Source organism: Crocuta crocuta, unplaced genomic scaffold (genome assembly GCF_008692635.1).
Source record: "Crocuta crocuta isolate KB4526 unplaced genomic scaffold, BGI_CrCroc_1.0 scaffold1373, whole genome shotgun sequence".
Classification (NCBI taxonomy): domain Eukaryota; kingdom Metazoa; phylum Chordata; class Mammalia; order Carnivora; family Hyaenidae; genus Crocuta; species Crocuta crocuta.
The window spans coordinates 100,191-116,765 of NW_027530659.1; the positions used below are offsets into that span (position 1 = coordinate 100,191).

Sequence of the window (16,575 nt, forward strand, 5' to 3'; positions counted from 1 at the left end):
TCAACCCAGCAAATACACTACTAGGGATTTATCCAAAGATACAAAAATACTGATTCAAAGGGATACATGCATCCTGACATTTATAGCAACATTATCTACAAGAGTCAAATTATGGAAAGAGCCCAAATGTCCATCAGCTGATGAATGGGTAAAAAAGATGTCACACACACACACACACACACACACACACACACACACAGTGGAATATTACTCAGCCATTATAAAGAATGGAATCTTGCCATTTGCAATGACTTGGATGGAGCTAGAGTGTATTAGGTTAAGCAAAATAAGTCAGTCAGAGAAAGAAAAATACGGCATAATTTCATTCATATATGGAATTTAAGAAACAAAACAGATGAACATAGGGGAAATAAAAAAGAGGAAAACCAGGAAATGGATTCTTAACTATATAGAACAAACTGAGGGTTAATAGAGAGGAGATGGGCAAGGGCAATAGGTTAAATAGATATGGGTATTAAGGAGGGCACTTGTTGTAATCAGCACTAGGTGTTGTACATAAATGATGAATCACTAAATTCTACACCTGAAACTAATATTACACCTTATGTTAACTAACTGGAATTTAAGTAAAACTATTCAAGTTTATTGAATAAACTAGTTTGTTTATTCAAAACAAAACAAAACAAAATCTACCTTTATTTATTATTTCTGCAATGAGCCTATATTTTGTGACTTCTGTACTCACAGTCTTTACTTTATTCCATATATTGATAACAAGCTTTCTAATTAATAATTAAGAATATCAGAGCTGGTGGACTTCTAAATGGAGTTACTTGATTTCCTCTGAAGAAATCAGAATTTTGTCCAAATATCCCATAATGAAATATTCCATGGCAATGCCCTTAACACAGTAAATATATGAACTGTTTTTCCATAAGTCTCAAATTAAGTTACCAATCTGCAAAGACATAGGAGCTTTCATCAAAATGTAAATGTGCCCATAGCTACTTTCATCAAGAAAATTTTGCTACAGCACTCTCCACAATAGCTAAAACATGGAAAGAGCCTAAGTGTCCATCAACAGATGAATGGATCAAGAAGATGTGGTTTATCTATACCATGGAATACTACATGGCAATGAGAAACAATGAAATCTGGCCATGTGTAGCAACATGGATGGACCTTGAGGGTGTTATGCTGAGCGAAATAAGTCAGGCAGAGAAGGACAAATATCATATGTTTGCACGTATAGGAGAATTAGGAGGAACTTGACGGAGGANCTGCTACAGATAGATGAAAATGAGGTGAGGGTCATAGCAACCAGTGTGTGGATCATGGCAGACTGTTTTCCTATGAGAAGTGGCTACCATGCAGAGAGCCTAGCCATCTGTAAAACTGAGCCAATGGACCAAGTGGCTATGGATCTCAGTTTGCAGTTCTGCCTGGTTTGGGTCTTCAGCCAATAGGCTGTCCCATGGAGTCCATTCTTTGACTTTGCCTGCAGAGGGTGGCAAGCCAGCTACTCTGCTCAACTGTTGATCACATCTTACAGCCCTGCCCAACCAGAAAGACTGGTTATAGACCACAGGCAACTGTGGAGTTAAACCTATAGCCCATTAAGACAGGAAAAAAAGTCAGCAGCCCTGCCAAAATGTGGAGCATAGACTCCAGCCTCTCCTGAGATGGGAGCCCAAACAGCAATTCCAGGCAATCTCAGAGCACAGTCCATGACCCCAGTCCAGGAGACAAGCCAACATCCCTGTCAAACTGCAAATAAAATACATACAAATTAAATAAACAAATAAATAAATAGCAGAGCATAGCATCTGGCCTCTCTTGATGCCAAAGCCCAAAATATGATGCCATACAACAATGGAACACAGTCTACAGCCTCTCCCAGGCCAAGGGCCAAGGCAACTTCCCTCCTAAGTTGTTAGGCATAGCCTCGAGCTTTGCCCAATCAGGAAGTCTGGCCAGAGGTCCTGGGCAACTGTAGACCACATCATTCAGCCCTGCTTGGGAAGAAGCCAAGCAAGTAACTCCATTCATCTGGAGAGAATAGCCTCTGACTCCCCACTCTGACCAGGGAACCTCAATAACAATCCTGGGCAGCCTCAGTGTTCAGCCTATAGTGGTACCTCAGCAGGTAGTACAACTAGCAACCCCAGCTAACTCTGAAGCAGTGCTTGCAGCTTCACCCAACTTGGGTGATGTCTGGGTAGCAACCTTGCTCAGGCATGATGTCCAGTCTGCGGGACTGCCTAATTGGTGAACACAGCCTGCTGCCTCACCCAGATAAGAGCCTAACTACTAATTCTGCCAATCACAAAATATAAACTGTAGCCACATCAGACTAGGGACCCTGAGAAGCTACATAACCCAAAAGCAGAGCACAACCAGCAGCCTGCCCAGTTGGAGAGCCTATCTATAGCTCTGACCAACTACAAGGCAAAGCCTGCACCTTTTCCTGTTTGTAGAGCACAACCTGAAACTTATTCTAATCATGAAGCCCAAAGCCCAGAACCTGGGCCCACCCAACCAAGGAACCCGGCTACCAGGCATGCCAAATCAGGGATCCCTGACAGCAGCCCTGTGTGAACATGGTTTCTGAGTGTTACCTGCTGGAGCAAGTTTTTAACTGCGATGAGATAGAGATGTTTTGGAAAAAGATGCCAAAGAGGACCTACCTTACATAAGAAGAGAATGCAGGGGCGCCTGGGTGGCTCAGTCAGTTAAGCGTCTGACTTCGGCTCACGTCATGGTCTCACGGTTTGTGGGTTTGAGCCCCGCGTCAGGCTCTGTGATGAAAGCTAGCTCAGAGCTTGCAGCCTACTTCAGATTCTGTGTCTTCCTCTCTCTCTGACCCTCCTCTGCTCATGCTGTCTCTCTCTCTCTCTCAGAAATAACTTAAATAATAATAATAAGAAGAGGATGCAATGCAATGCCCAGTCACAAGAAGGAGACGGAGAAGGAGAAGAAGAAGAAGAAGAAGAAGAAGAAGAAGAAGAAGAAAGAAGAAGAAGAAGAAGAAGAAGAAGAAGAAGAAGAAGAAGAAGAAGAAGAAGAAGGAGGAGAGAAGCCAATGCAATGCAAATGCCCGGTCACAATCCCATGAAACAACATCTCACCCTCTTGTTTTGTGCTAATGCAAGTGGGTATTTCAAAGTCAAGCCCTTTCTTGCATATTATTCCAAGAATCCATGAGCCTTCAAGAAATGCAAGGTACAAAAGAGGCAGTTAGAAGTTATGTGGAGGTCCAACAACAAGGCTTGGGTCGCCGGTATCTTGTTCATTGAGTGGCTTAATGAGGTTTGTTCCTGCAGTGAAGAAATGCCTTTTAGAAAAGAATCTGCCACTCAAAGCCTTGCTGGTTATGCGTAATGTTCCTGCTCATCCTCCAGGCACTGAAGACAACTTACTGGAGGAATTCGAGTTAATTAAGGTCAAGTTCCTTCCTCCCAACACCAGTCCAATCCTCCAGCCCATGGATCAACAGGTCATTTCAAACTTTAAAATCTTTGTACCAAAGCACTATTTCAGTGAGGCTTAGAGGTGATCGAAGGAAAAAAAACCTTACCGTCTGAGAGTCTTGGAAAAATCATTTCCATATCGGGAACGGCCTCAAGATCATCTATAAAGCCTGGGATAGGATCACCAAGAGCACCCTCAATTCTGCTTGGAGAAGACTGTGGCCTGATTGCATTCTTGGACATGTCTTAGAGGGGCTTGCTCATGAAGAGGAGCTGCCAGTTGTCAATGAAACTGTGTCCTTGAGGAAGACCATGGGACTGGAGGTGAGTGAGAATGACATTCAAGAGCTGGTAAATGAACATGGCTAGGAACTGACCACTGGCAAATTGATGGATCTGCATCATAAGCAATAGTGAGATGTTACTGAAGAGATCTCATCTGCAGACGAACAGGAGAAAAAGGCAGAGGAATCCTTCTCTTCAAATGAGATTAGGGAGATGTGTAAAATGTGGGAAACAGTGCAAAATTTTGTAAAAAGCACCACCCAAATAAGTCTGTAGCAGTGCCAGCAACAAATCTGTTAAATGGCAATGCAATGTCACATTTCCTCGAAATCCTCAAAAGGAGGCAAAAGAAAGTGTCATTGGATAGGTTCCCTGCTAAAGTTGCATGAAAAGATAAAGATTTCTTTTGAGCAAATAGATAGCTGGGATTCCATTAGTGATAGTGAAAGTCTTCCTACACAATAACCCTCCTCTCTCTTGTCTCCTTCATACCAGCCACGAAGGTTTCCAAAGGTAAGTGCAGATTAGTTAGTTTACTCTTTATATTTTATATTTTCTTTATTATTTTGTATTATATTACAGTATTATAATCTTTTAAAAAATTTTTAAATGTTTTATTTCTGAGAAAGAGAGAGAGAGAGAGAAAGAGAGAGAGAGAGAGAGGCAGCATGAGCAGGGGAGGGTCAGAGAGAGTAGGAGACACAGAATCCAAAGCAGGTTCCAGGCTCTGAGCTGTCAGCACAGAGCCCGACGCGGAGCTCCAACCCACAAACCATGAGATCATGACCTGAGCCGAAGTCGGACGCTTAACCGACTGAGCCACTAGGCACCCCTTNTAAAGATTCCGTTGAGCAAATAGATAGCTGGGATTCCATGAGTGATAGTGAAAGTCTTCCTACACAATAACCCTCCTCTCTCTTGTCTCCTTCATACCAGCCACGAAGGTTTCCAAAGGTAAGTGCAGATTAGTTAGTTTACTCTTTATATTTTATATTTTCTTTATTATTTTGTATTATATTACAGTATTATAATCTTTTATAAAATTTTTAAATGTTTTATTTCTGAGAAAGAGAGAGAGAGAGAGAAAGAGAGAGAGAGAGAGAGGCAGCATGAGCAGGGGAGGGTCANTCAAATGAGATTAGGGAGATGTGTAAAATGTGGGAAACAGTGCAAAATTTTGTAAAAAGCACCACCCAAATAAGTCTGTAGCAGTGCCAGCAACAAATCTGTTAAATGGCAATGCAATGTCACATTTCCTCGAAATCCTCAAAAGGAGGCAAAAGAAAGTGTCATTGGATAGGTTCCCTGCTAAAGTTGCATGAAAAGATAAAGATTCCGTTGAGCAAATAGATAGCTGGGATTCCATTAGTGATAGTGAAAGTCTTCCTACACAATAACCCTCCTCTCTCTTGTCTCCTTCATACCAGCCACGAAGGTTTCCAAAGGTAAGTGCAGATTAGTTAGTTTACTCTTTATATTTTATATTTTCTTTATTATTTTGTATTATATTACAGTATTATAATCTTTTAAAAAATTTTTAAATGTTTTATTTCTGAGAAAGAGAGAGAGAGAGAGAAAGAGAGAGAGAGAGAGAGGCAGCATGAGCAGGGGAGGGTCAGAGAGAGTAGGAGACACAGAATCCAAAGCAGGTTCCAGGCTCTGAGCTGTCAGCACAGAGCCCGACGCGGAGCTCCAACCCACAAACCATGAGATCATGACCTGAGCCGAAGTCGGACGCTTAACCGACTGAGCCACTAGGCACCCCTTATAATCATTTTTATATGAGTATTTTTGGTTTGTGGAAATCATATGAGCTTCCATTATTTCTTAAGGGGACGTTCACTTGATATACAAGTGTTTTGGATTAGAAGCATGTTTCTGGAATAAATCATGCTCTCAAACCAAGGTTTTACTGTACATATATACCACATCTTTGTTATCCATTCATCTATTGATGGACACCCTGGACTCCTTCCATAATTTGGCTTTTGTAAATAATTTTGCTATAAACATAGGAGTGCAAGTATCACTTTGAATAGGTGTTTCTATATTTGGGGGTAATTACCTAGTAGTGCAATTACTAGATCAAAGGGTAGTTTTATCTGTAACTTCTTTGGGGAAACTCCATACTCTTTGCCACAGTGTCTACACCAGTGTGCATTTTCATCAAAACTGCAGGAGGGTTTATTTTTCTCCACATCCATGCCAACATCTGTTGTTTTTTGTGTTTTTGATTTTAGCCATTCTACTTGGTATGAGGTGGTATCTCATTGCAGGTTTGATTTGCATTTCTCTGATAATGAGTGATATTAAGCACTTTTTCACTTATCTATTAGCCATTTGAATGTCTTCTTTGGAGAAATGTTTATTCATGTCTACTGCCCCTTTGTAAAATGTATTATTTGTTTTTTGGGTGTTAAGTTGTATAAGTTCTTTGTACATTTTGGATACTAAACCATTATCAGATATGCTGTTTGCAAATAGTGTCTGTCATTCAGTAAGGTTCAGTTATTCATTTTGTTGATTGTTTCCTTCGCTGTACAGAAGTTTTTTATTTTGATGTAATCCCAATAGTTTATTTTTACTTTTTTTTTAGTTGCCCTAGGAGACATAGCTAGAAAAATGTTGCTATGGCCAATGTCAGAGAAAGTATTGCTTGAACTCTCTTCCAGTATTTGTATGGTTTCAGGTCTCATATTTAGGTCTTTCATAAATTTTGAGCTTATTTTTGTGTATGATGTAAGAAAGTGGTCCAGTTTTATTCTTTTGCATGTTGCTGTCCATTTTTCCCAACAAAATTTCTTGAAGAGATTGTTTTTAACCCATTGTATATTCTCTCCTCCTTTGTGGGTTTACTTCTGGGTTTTCTATTTTGTTCCACTGATCTATGTTTCTATTTTGTGATACTACTTTGCTTTTATGAAACAACTACATTACTACCTGTTTTCACTAATGGAGAGAAATCCAAAGACGATTTTCACTTTCATGAAAAAAATCTATTACTGTACTAATGCAGGTCTTTTGTAAAAGTGAAGTGACATAATACCAACTTTTGGACAGTGAGTATATGTATGTAAGACAAAATATACTTTAACTTAAAAGTAGTCACAAGAGACTAATGCAATCATTATATAATGATAAAAGGGTCAATTATAAAGAAGATGTAACAGTTGTAAATAATGTATGAACCTAACATTGGAACACCTAAATATATAAATCAGATGCTAACAGAACTCAAAGGAGAAATAAACAATAATATATCAATAGTAAATTACATTAATACTCAGATATATCATCTGAGCAGAAAAATGAATAATCAAAAAGCAGATTTGAGCAGCACTATAGACAAAATGTGCCTAGCAGAACATTCCATTCAACAGCAGCAAAACACACATTCTTCTCAAGTAAATATGGAACATTCTCTAGAATAGATCATATATTGGATTACAAAACAAGTCTTATCAAATTAAAAATGCTTGATATTATACCACTAATCTTTTCCTACAACAATGGCATAAACCATAAATGAATAACAGAAGGATAACTGGAAAACTAACAAACATGTGGACATTAAACACACTGCTGAACAACCAATGAATCAAAAATCTAAAAAGAAACTTAAAAAAAACTGACATCAATTAAACTAGAAACACAACATACCAAGACTTATGGGATGCAACTAAAGTATTTCTAAGAGTAGTTTTTATAGCTACAAATGCCTAGTTAAGAGAAAAGAAAGATCTATAGGAGGATTAGGAGCAACTTGACGGAGGAACAAGGGGTAGAAGAAGGGGGGAAATGGTGGGGGAAAGGGAGAGAGGCAAACCATGAGAGACTCTTGAATGCTGACAAAAACTGAGGACTGATGGATGTGGGGGGGAGGAGGGATGGGCATGGAGGAGGGCACTTGTGGGGATGAGCACTGAGTGTTATGTGGAAACTAATTTGACAATAAACTATTTGTAAAAAAAAAAAGAAAGAAAAAGAAAAAAGAAAGATCTCAAATAAACGACCTAACATATCTCACAAAACTAGATAAAGAAGAACAAACTAAGCTCAAAATTAGCTGAAAGAAGTAAATAATAAAAAAATAAAGCAAAAGATTGGGGTGCCTGGGTAGTTCAGTTGGCTGAGAATATAACTTTGGCTCAGGTCATAAGNGTGTAAAGCCTGCTTGGGATTCTCTCTCTCCCTGTCTCTCTGTTCTTCCCCCACTCACACACATTCTATAAATAAATAAATGAATAAATAAATGCAGTAGTATATGAAATAGAAGTAGGGTTAAGATGGCACAGGAGTAAGGAGACCTTAGGCTCACCTTGTCCCCCAAACACAGCTAGATAAATAGCAAATCACTCTGAACACACAAGAAATCAATCTGAAGATTGAGAGAGCAAAAATGCACAACTAGAGTTGAGAAATATGCCATATTGTGGAAGATAGGAGCTGTGGACAGATGATATGGGGGATTAAAGAACTGCGGGTGCTACAATGCAGAGGGAGACCTGATCACAGAGAAGGGAGAGAGAAAGAGAAAGAGAGAGAAAGGGTGAAAGTGCATGCAGGGAACTGCACAAGAAAAACTCTCCCCCAACACTATTGACTGGGAAAAAGAGGGGTTGAATACTACAAAATTTTATAAACAGCAGAGTGCAGAGTCTAAAGTTTTGGAGGTCTATGCCATCGCCAGTGTTGCACTTAGGGGTGCTCCAGTAGGGAAGGAGGGTGGAGACCCAGGAGAGGCAGCATGGTCTGAGGATCCCCTTGGTCACATGCAGAGAAGAAGTTGCCTTGCTTGAAATGCACTTGGGAGAGGTGACACGGCCAATCAGTGGACAAAAGACCCGGGTGGGCTCCACTGAGATGCCCCATTAACTAACATAGGAATGGGGATGCCAGCTGAGGGCAGTGAGCCTTGGTACTGGGTTTCTGCTGTGCTTTACCATAAACTATGAACTGCTTTGTGGCCACGCAACTGATTTCTGGGACAAGCCAGCATCAGCCATAGTGCAGCAGGACTCTCCCCTAGAGGATCAGTGTGAGTCTGTACTGCACAGATCTCTAAAATTTGGAGTTTAAAAAACAGCCACAGAGCCTGAGATAAGACACTGGAGTGATGTGCTGCCTGGAAAGCACAAAGCTCAGACACAGACAGGGTGAAGAAAGGGATCTAGATGAAGCTGGCGAAATGAGAAATTATTGTTTGCTCTTCTGTGAGGACTTTCTAAAGAGTTGTGGGCAAGATCTCTCTGATCCTGGGATGGGAGAGTGTGGCGATGCCATTCCCCTCCTCTCTCCTCCGTCCATCAGCATTGACCAGCTTCAGTGAGCAACACAACACAACCAAAGTGGAACCCAAGAGCTGTTTACAGCAGTCCTGCCCCCTGTGCCATGCAGGTGTATCTCCAATAGGGCCAGGGCAAGTTAACCTGAGATTTAGTTCAGCAGTCCACATCACAAGAAGACCAGTACAAACCCTTTGTATGCACTAAGTCTACTGACCACAGTGCTGCAAAGCTTCAGCTCTGAGGGAAAGAAATAGGATCTACCTTCCTTCTATTGGTGGAGGGGGGGTTGTGACCACTTCTTAAGAGCAGGAGTATAACAGGCTTTCCTAACAATCATTCAAAAAGAGTGACCTTGACAATATGACAAGACAGAGGTATTCACCCCAAAAGAAAGAACAGGAAGAAGTAATGGCTAGGGATGTAATTAATATGGATATAAGTAAGATGTTTGAACTAGAATTTAAAACAAAAACTATAAGGATACTAGCTTGGCTTGAAAAAAAAGCATAGAAGACACTATAGAAAATCCCTTACTGCAGAGATAAAAGAAGCAAAAACTAGTTAATCTGAAATTTAAAATGCTATAACTGAGATACAAACCAAAGTGGAAGCGGTGACAATGAGGATGGATGAAGCAGATGAATGAATCAGTGATTTAGAGATAAAACATAAGGAGGAGTCCCAGAAGATGAAGAGAGAGAAAAATGTCCATTTGAGAAAAGTAGAGCTGAAAACCTCCCTAACCAGCGAAGGAAACAAACATCCAAATCGACAAAGCACAGAGAACTCCCATTAAATTCAACAAAAGCTAGCCAATACCAAGACATATCATAGTCGAATTAAAGAAACACACAGACAATGAAAGAATCCTAAAAGCAGCAAGGGAAAAAAATTCTTAACCTACAAGGGAAGATAGATCAGGTTCTCAGCAGATCTGTCCACAGAAACTTGGCAGGGCAGAAGGGAGTGTCATGATATATTCAACATGCTGAATGGGAAAAACATGCAGCCAAGAACTCTTTATCAAGCAAGCTGTCAGTTTACCAAACAAACAAAAACTAAATGGTTTTGTGACCACAAAACCAGCCCTGCAAGAAATATTAAAGGGGAATCTTTGAGTGGGCAAAAAAGGACTAAAAGTAACAAAAACTAGAAAGGAACAGAGAACATCACCAGAAACACTAAATTTATAGGTAACACAATGGCACTAAATTCATATCTATCAATAATCATTCTGAATGTAAATAGACTAAATGCTCCAATCAAAAGACACAGAGTATCAAAATGGATAAAAAAATAAGACCCCTGCCCCCCAAAAAGGCCCATCTCTGTGCTCCCTATAAGAAACTAATTTTAGACTGAAAGACACATGCAGATTGAAAGTGAGGGGATGGAGAATGATCTATCATGCTAGTTAACATCAAAAGAAAGCTGGAGTAGTCATACTTATATCAATAAAACTAGATTTTAAAACAAAGATAGTAACAAGAAATGAGGAAGGGAATTACATAATAATTAACAAAATCTAACAATTGTGAATAAATATGCCCCCAAATTGGAAGAACACAAATATACCAATTAATTAATAACAAACATAAAGAAACTCATTGATAATAATATAGTAATAGTAGAGGACTTCAACACCCACTGACAATAATGGATAGATTATATATGCAGAAAATCAACAAGGAAACAATGGGTTTGAATGAAACTCTGGACTGGATGGACTTAAATTATTTTCAGAAAACTTTCTCCTGAAGCAGCAGAATACACATTCTTTTTGAGTACACATGGAGCACTATCCAGAATAGATCACATACTGGGTCACAAATAAATGGTCAATAAGTATCATACAATGCATATTTATAGACCACAATGCTATGAAACTTGAAGTCAACCATAAGAAAAACTTTGGAAAGACCACAAATATTTGGAGGCTAAAGAATATCCTACTAAAGAATTAATGGATTAACCAGGAAATTAAAGAAGAAATAAAAAGTATTTGGAAGCAAATGAAAATGAAAATATGACAGCCAAAACATAAGGGATGCAGCAAAGACAGTCCTAAGAGTATACTGCAATACAGGTCTACCTGAAGAGTCAAGAAAAATCTCAAAGACACAATCTAACCTGACACTTAAAGGAGATAGAAAAGGAAGAGCAAAAAGCCTAAATCCAGCAGAGGAAGGGAAATAATAAAGATTAAAGCAGAAATAAATGATATGGAAATAAAAATACCCCAGTAGAATAGATCAATGAAACTAAGAGCTGGTTCTTTGAAAGAATCAATAGAAATGATAAACCCTTAGCCTGATTTATCAAAAAGACAAAGGACCCAAATAAATAAAATCATGAATAAAAGAAGAGAGGTCATAACAACACCACAGAAATAGGAACAATTATAAGACAATATTATAAAAAAATATATGCCAACATACTGGGCAATCTGGAAGGAATGGACAAATTCCTAGACACTCACTCACACACTATGAAAACTGAAAAAGGAAGAAATAGATAATTTGAACAGATTCATAACCAGCAAAGAAATTGAATCAATAATAAAAAAAATCTCCCAACAAATAAAAGTCCAGGGCCAGATGGCTTCACAGGGGAATTCTAGCAGATATTTAAAGAAGAGTTAATACCTATTCTTCTTAAAGTGTTCCAAAAAATAGAAATGGAAGGAAAACTTCCAATTTCATTCTACAAGGCCAGCATTACCTGGACTCCAAAACCAGACAAAGACCCCACCAAAAAGGAGAATAACAGGCCAATATCCCTGATGAACCTGGATGTAAAAATTCTCAGCAAGATACCAGCAAATCAAATCTAACATCACATTAAAGGAATTATTCACCACAATCAAGTATGACTTATTCCTGGGATGCAGAGCTAGTTCAGTATTTGCAAATCAATCAATGTGATACACCATATTAATAAAACAAAGAGAAAGAACCATATGATCCTCTCAACAGATGAAGAAAAAGCATTAGACAAAATACAGCACCCATTCTTGATAAAAACACTTTAAAAAGTAGGGATAAATGAAACATAACTCAACATCATAATAGCCATATATAAAAGACCCACAGGTAATATCATCCTCAAAGGGGGAAAAACTGAGAGGCTTTCCTCTGTTTTCAGGAAGAATATAGGGATATCCACTCTCATCATAACTATTTAACATAGTGCTGGACGTCTTAGTCTCCACAATCAGACAATAAAAAGAAATACAAGGCATCCAAATAGGCAAGGAAGAAGTCAAACTTTCACTATTTGCAGACAACATAATACTCTATGCAGAAAACTTGAAAGACTCCACAGAATAATTGCTAAAACTAATACATGAATTTATCAAAGTTGCAGGATAGAAAATCAATGTACAGAAATCTGTTGCATGTTTATACAATAATAATGAAGCAGCAGAAAAAGGAATCAAGGAATCAATCCTATTTACAATTGTACCAAAACCCAAAAGATACTTAGGAATAAACCTAACCAAAGAGGTAAAATATCTGTACTCTGAAAACTATAGAACACTTATGAAAGAAATTGAAGAGGACACAAAGTAATGGAAAAGCATTCCATGCTCATGTATTGGAAAAACAAACATTGTTAAAATGACTTTACTACCCAAAGCAACCTACAAATTTAACAAAATCCCTATCAAAACACCACCAGCATTTTGCACAGAGCTAGAACGAACAATCCTAAAATTTGTATGGAGCCACAAAAGACCTCAAATAGCCAAAGCAATCCTGAAAAAGAAAAGAAAAGCTGGAGGCATCATGATTCTGGACTTCAAGCTATATTACAAAGCTGTAGTCATCAAGACAGCATGGTACTGGCACACACACACACACACACACACACACACACACACATCAATGGAACAAAATAGAAAAGACAGAAATGGACCCAAAACTATATGGTCAACTCATCTTCGACAAAGTAGTCAAGAATACCCAGTGGAAAAAAGACAGCATCTTCAACAAAACCATGATGAAATACTACCTCACAGCTATCACAATGGCTAAAATTAACAACACAAGAAACAAGTGTTGGTGAGGATATGGAGAAAAGGGAGAAACTTCTTGCACTGTTGGTGGGAATACAAACTGGTGCAGCCACTCTGGAAAATAGTTTGGAGGTTCCTCAGAAACTTAAAAATAGAACTACTCTATGATCCAGCATTTTCAGTACTAGGTATTTACTCAAAGGATACAAAAATTCAGATTAGAAATGTTACATGTACTGCGATGTTCATAGCACCATTATCAACATTAGTCAAACTATGGAATGAGCCCAAATGTCCATAGACTGATGAATGGATAAAGAAGATGTGTGTGTGTGTGTGTGTGTGTGTNTATATATAAATCAAAAGGAATGAAATCTTGCTATTTGCAATGGCATGGATGGAGCTAGAATGTGTTATGCTAAGCAAAGTAAGTCATGCACAGAAAGACAAATACTATATGATTTCAATTATATGTGATTTATGAAATTAAGCAGATGAACATATGGGAAGGGGAAAAATGAGAGGGAAACAAACCATAAGATTTTTACAATAGANACATGAAATAAAGAAAAGGAAAACAATAGAAAATATCAACAAATATAAGAACTGTTCTTTTGAAGAATGAACAAAATTGACAAACCTTGGGCTAGATAATTCAAGCAAAAAAGAGAGAGGACTCAATAAATAAATGTATAAATGAAATTTATACAAATGTTACCACAGATATACAAAGTGCCATAAGATATTACTATGAATAATTATAAGCCAATAAATTGGATGACTTAAAAGAAATACATAATTCCTGCAAACATACAGCTTACCTAGACTGAATCATGAATAAATAGAACATTTAAAAAGACTGATAATGAATAAGGATATTGAATCAGTAGTCAAACACCTCTAAACAAAGAAGATGCCATTACCAGATGAATTCACTGGTGATTTTACCAAATGTTTAAAGAAGAATTAATGTCACTTCTCAACAACTTGGAGAGGGAACACTCCCAAGCTCATTTTATGAGGCCAATATCACCTTCATACCGAAATGAATATACATGCATGCATCTCAACAAAATACTAGCAAATTGAATTTAACAGCACATTTAGAAATCATATACCATGATCCAGTGGAATTTATCTCTGAGGTGAAGGGATGGTATACTCGTGGTTTGCAATATCCATATCAATAATGAGATAGACCATCTTAGCAGAATGAAAGAAAAAATCATATAATCTTCTCAATATATGCAGAAAAAGCATTTGAAAAAATTCAATAGCCTTTCATGATAAATTCTCAACAAATTGACTTCAGTAAATTCCATATACAAGCAGCCTATACCTAACATTACACAAAATGGTGGAAAACTGAAAGCTTTTCTTCTAAAAGCAGGAACAACACAAGGGTGCCCATTTGCACTACTCATATTCATCAAAGCACTGGAAGTCCCAACCAAAGAAAGCAAGCTAGAAAAATAAATAAAATGCTTCCATAAAAATTCCTCAACAAAATATTAGGAAACCACATTCAATATTATATTAAAAGAATCACTCACCACAACGAAGTGGGGTTTATTCTGGGGATGGAAGTTTGCTTCAATATTTGCAAATCAATGTGGCATACCACATTTAAAAAAAAGGATCAAAATCATATGATCATCTCAATAGATGCAGAAAAAGCATTTCACAAAATTCAATATCCATTAATAGTAAAAACAACAAACTGGGTTTAGAGGGAACATACCTGATAACATAATAAAGGCCATATATGACAAAGCCACAGCTAACTTCATACTCCATGGTGAAAAACTGAGAGATTTTACTCTAACATCAGGTAACAAAACAAGGATGTGCACTCTCACTACTTTTATTCAACATAGTACTGAAAATCCTTGCCACAGCAAAAAGAGAAGAAAAAGAAATAAAAGGCATCTAAATTGGTAAGGAAGAAGTAAAACTGTCACTATTTGTAGATGAAATGATAATACACAGAAATTCTAATGACTCTGTTCCCCAAAATACTATCAGAAGTAATAAACAAATTCAGTAAAGTTATAGGATACAAAATTAGTACAGACAAAATGGTTGCATTTGTATACACTGATAACAAAGTAGCAGTAAGAGAAATTAAGAAAACAATTCCATTTTCTCAATTGCAGCAAAAAGAAGAAAATACTTAGTAATAAACTTAAGCAGGGAGGTGAAAAACCTGTACTCTGAAAATGATAAAATGCTGATGAAATTAAAGATGACACAAACAAATAGAAAATTATTCAATATTCATTGGAAGAATTAATATTGTTATAATGTCTATATTGCCTAAAGCAATCTACAGATTCAATGCAACCCTTATTAAAATACCAACTGCACTTTTCACAGAACTAGAGCAAATAATACTAAAAATTTTTATGGAACATAAGACCCCAAATAGCCAAAGCAATCTTAAGAAAGAAGAACAAAACTGGAGTTACCACAATCAGAGATTTCAAAGTATACTACAAAACTCTAGTAATAAAACCCACTGGCAGAACAATCAACCCACAAATCCATGGAACACAACAGAGAGCTCAGAAATAAACTCATTCCTATATGATCAATTAATCTATAACAAAAAAGTCAAGAATATACAATGATGAAAAGATAGTCTCTTTAATGCTTCTGGGAAAGCTGGAGAGCTACATGCAAAAAAAAAATAATAAAACTGGACCACTTTCTTGTACAATTCAAAAAAGTAAACTCAAAATAGACTAAAGACCTACATGTGAGATTGAAAACATAAAACTCCTAAAAGAAAACATAAGCAGCAATTCCTTTGATATTGGCATAACCAGCATTTTCAAGATATATCTCCTCAAGATATATCTCCTCAAACAAAGGCAAGAATAAACTATCAAGACTACCAAAATAAAAATCTTTTGCCCAGTGAAGGAAACCATCAAGAAAACAAAAACACAACCTACTGAATGGGAAAAGGTACTTGCAAATGTTATATCTAATAAGGGGTTAATATCCAAAATATATAAAGAACTTATACAACTCAACACCAAAACAGCAAATAAACAATTCAGAAATGAACAAAGGTCCCAAATACATGTTTTCCCAAGAAGAAATACATATGGCAGACACATGAAAAGACATTTACCATCACTAATCATAAGAGAAAAGCATATCAAAACCACAATGAGATATCACCTCACACCTGCTAAAATGATTAGAATCAAAAAGATAAGAAATAATACGTGTTGGTGAGGATGTGGAGAAAAAGGAACCCTTGTTCACTGTTGGTGGGATGTACATTGGTGCAGCCACTGTGGAAAACAGTATGGCAGTTTCTTAAACAAATAAAAAAATAATTACCATGTGATCCAGTAATTCCACAACTGGGCATTTACCCAAAGAAAATAAAACACTAATTTTAAAAGATATATGCACCCCTATGTTTACTGCAGCATTCTTTACAATAGAACCCCAATGGGTACTTTACAAGTTCCCCAATGGTACTTGGGTTGCCAAGATTTGGGAGTAACCCAAGTACCCATCAAAAGATGAATGGATA

General features: G+C 37.4%; 1 protein-coding gene across 4 annotated transcripts in view; it reads right to left on the reverse strand.

Moving 5' to 3' along the window:
* The window catches only part of GPRASP2 (G protein-coupled receptor associated sorting protein 2), a 118,764-nt gene that overhangs the window by 55,381 nt on the left and 46,808 nt on the right, over positions 1–16,575 (reverse strand). The window lies entirely within an intron of this gene.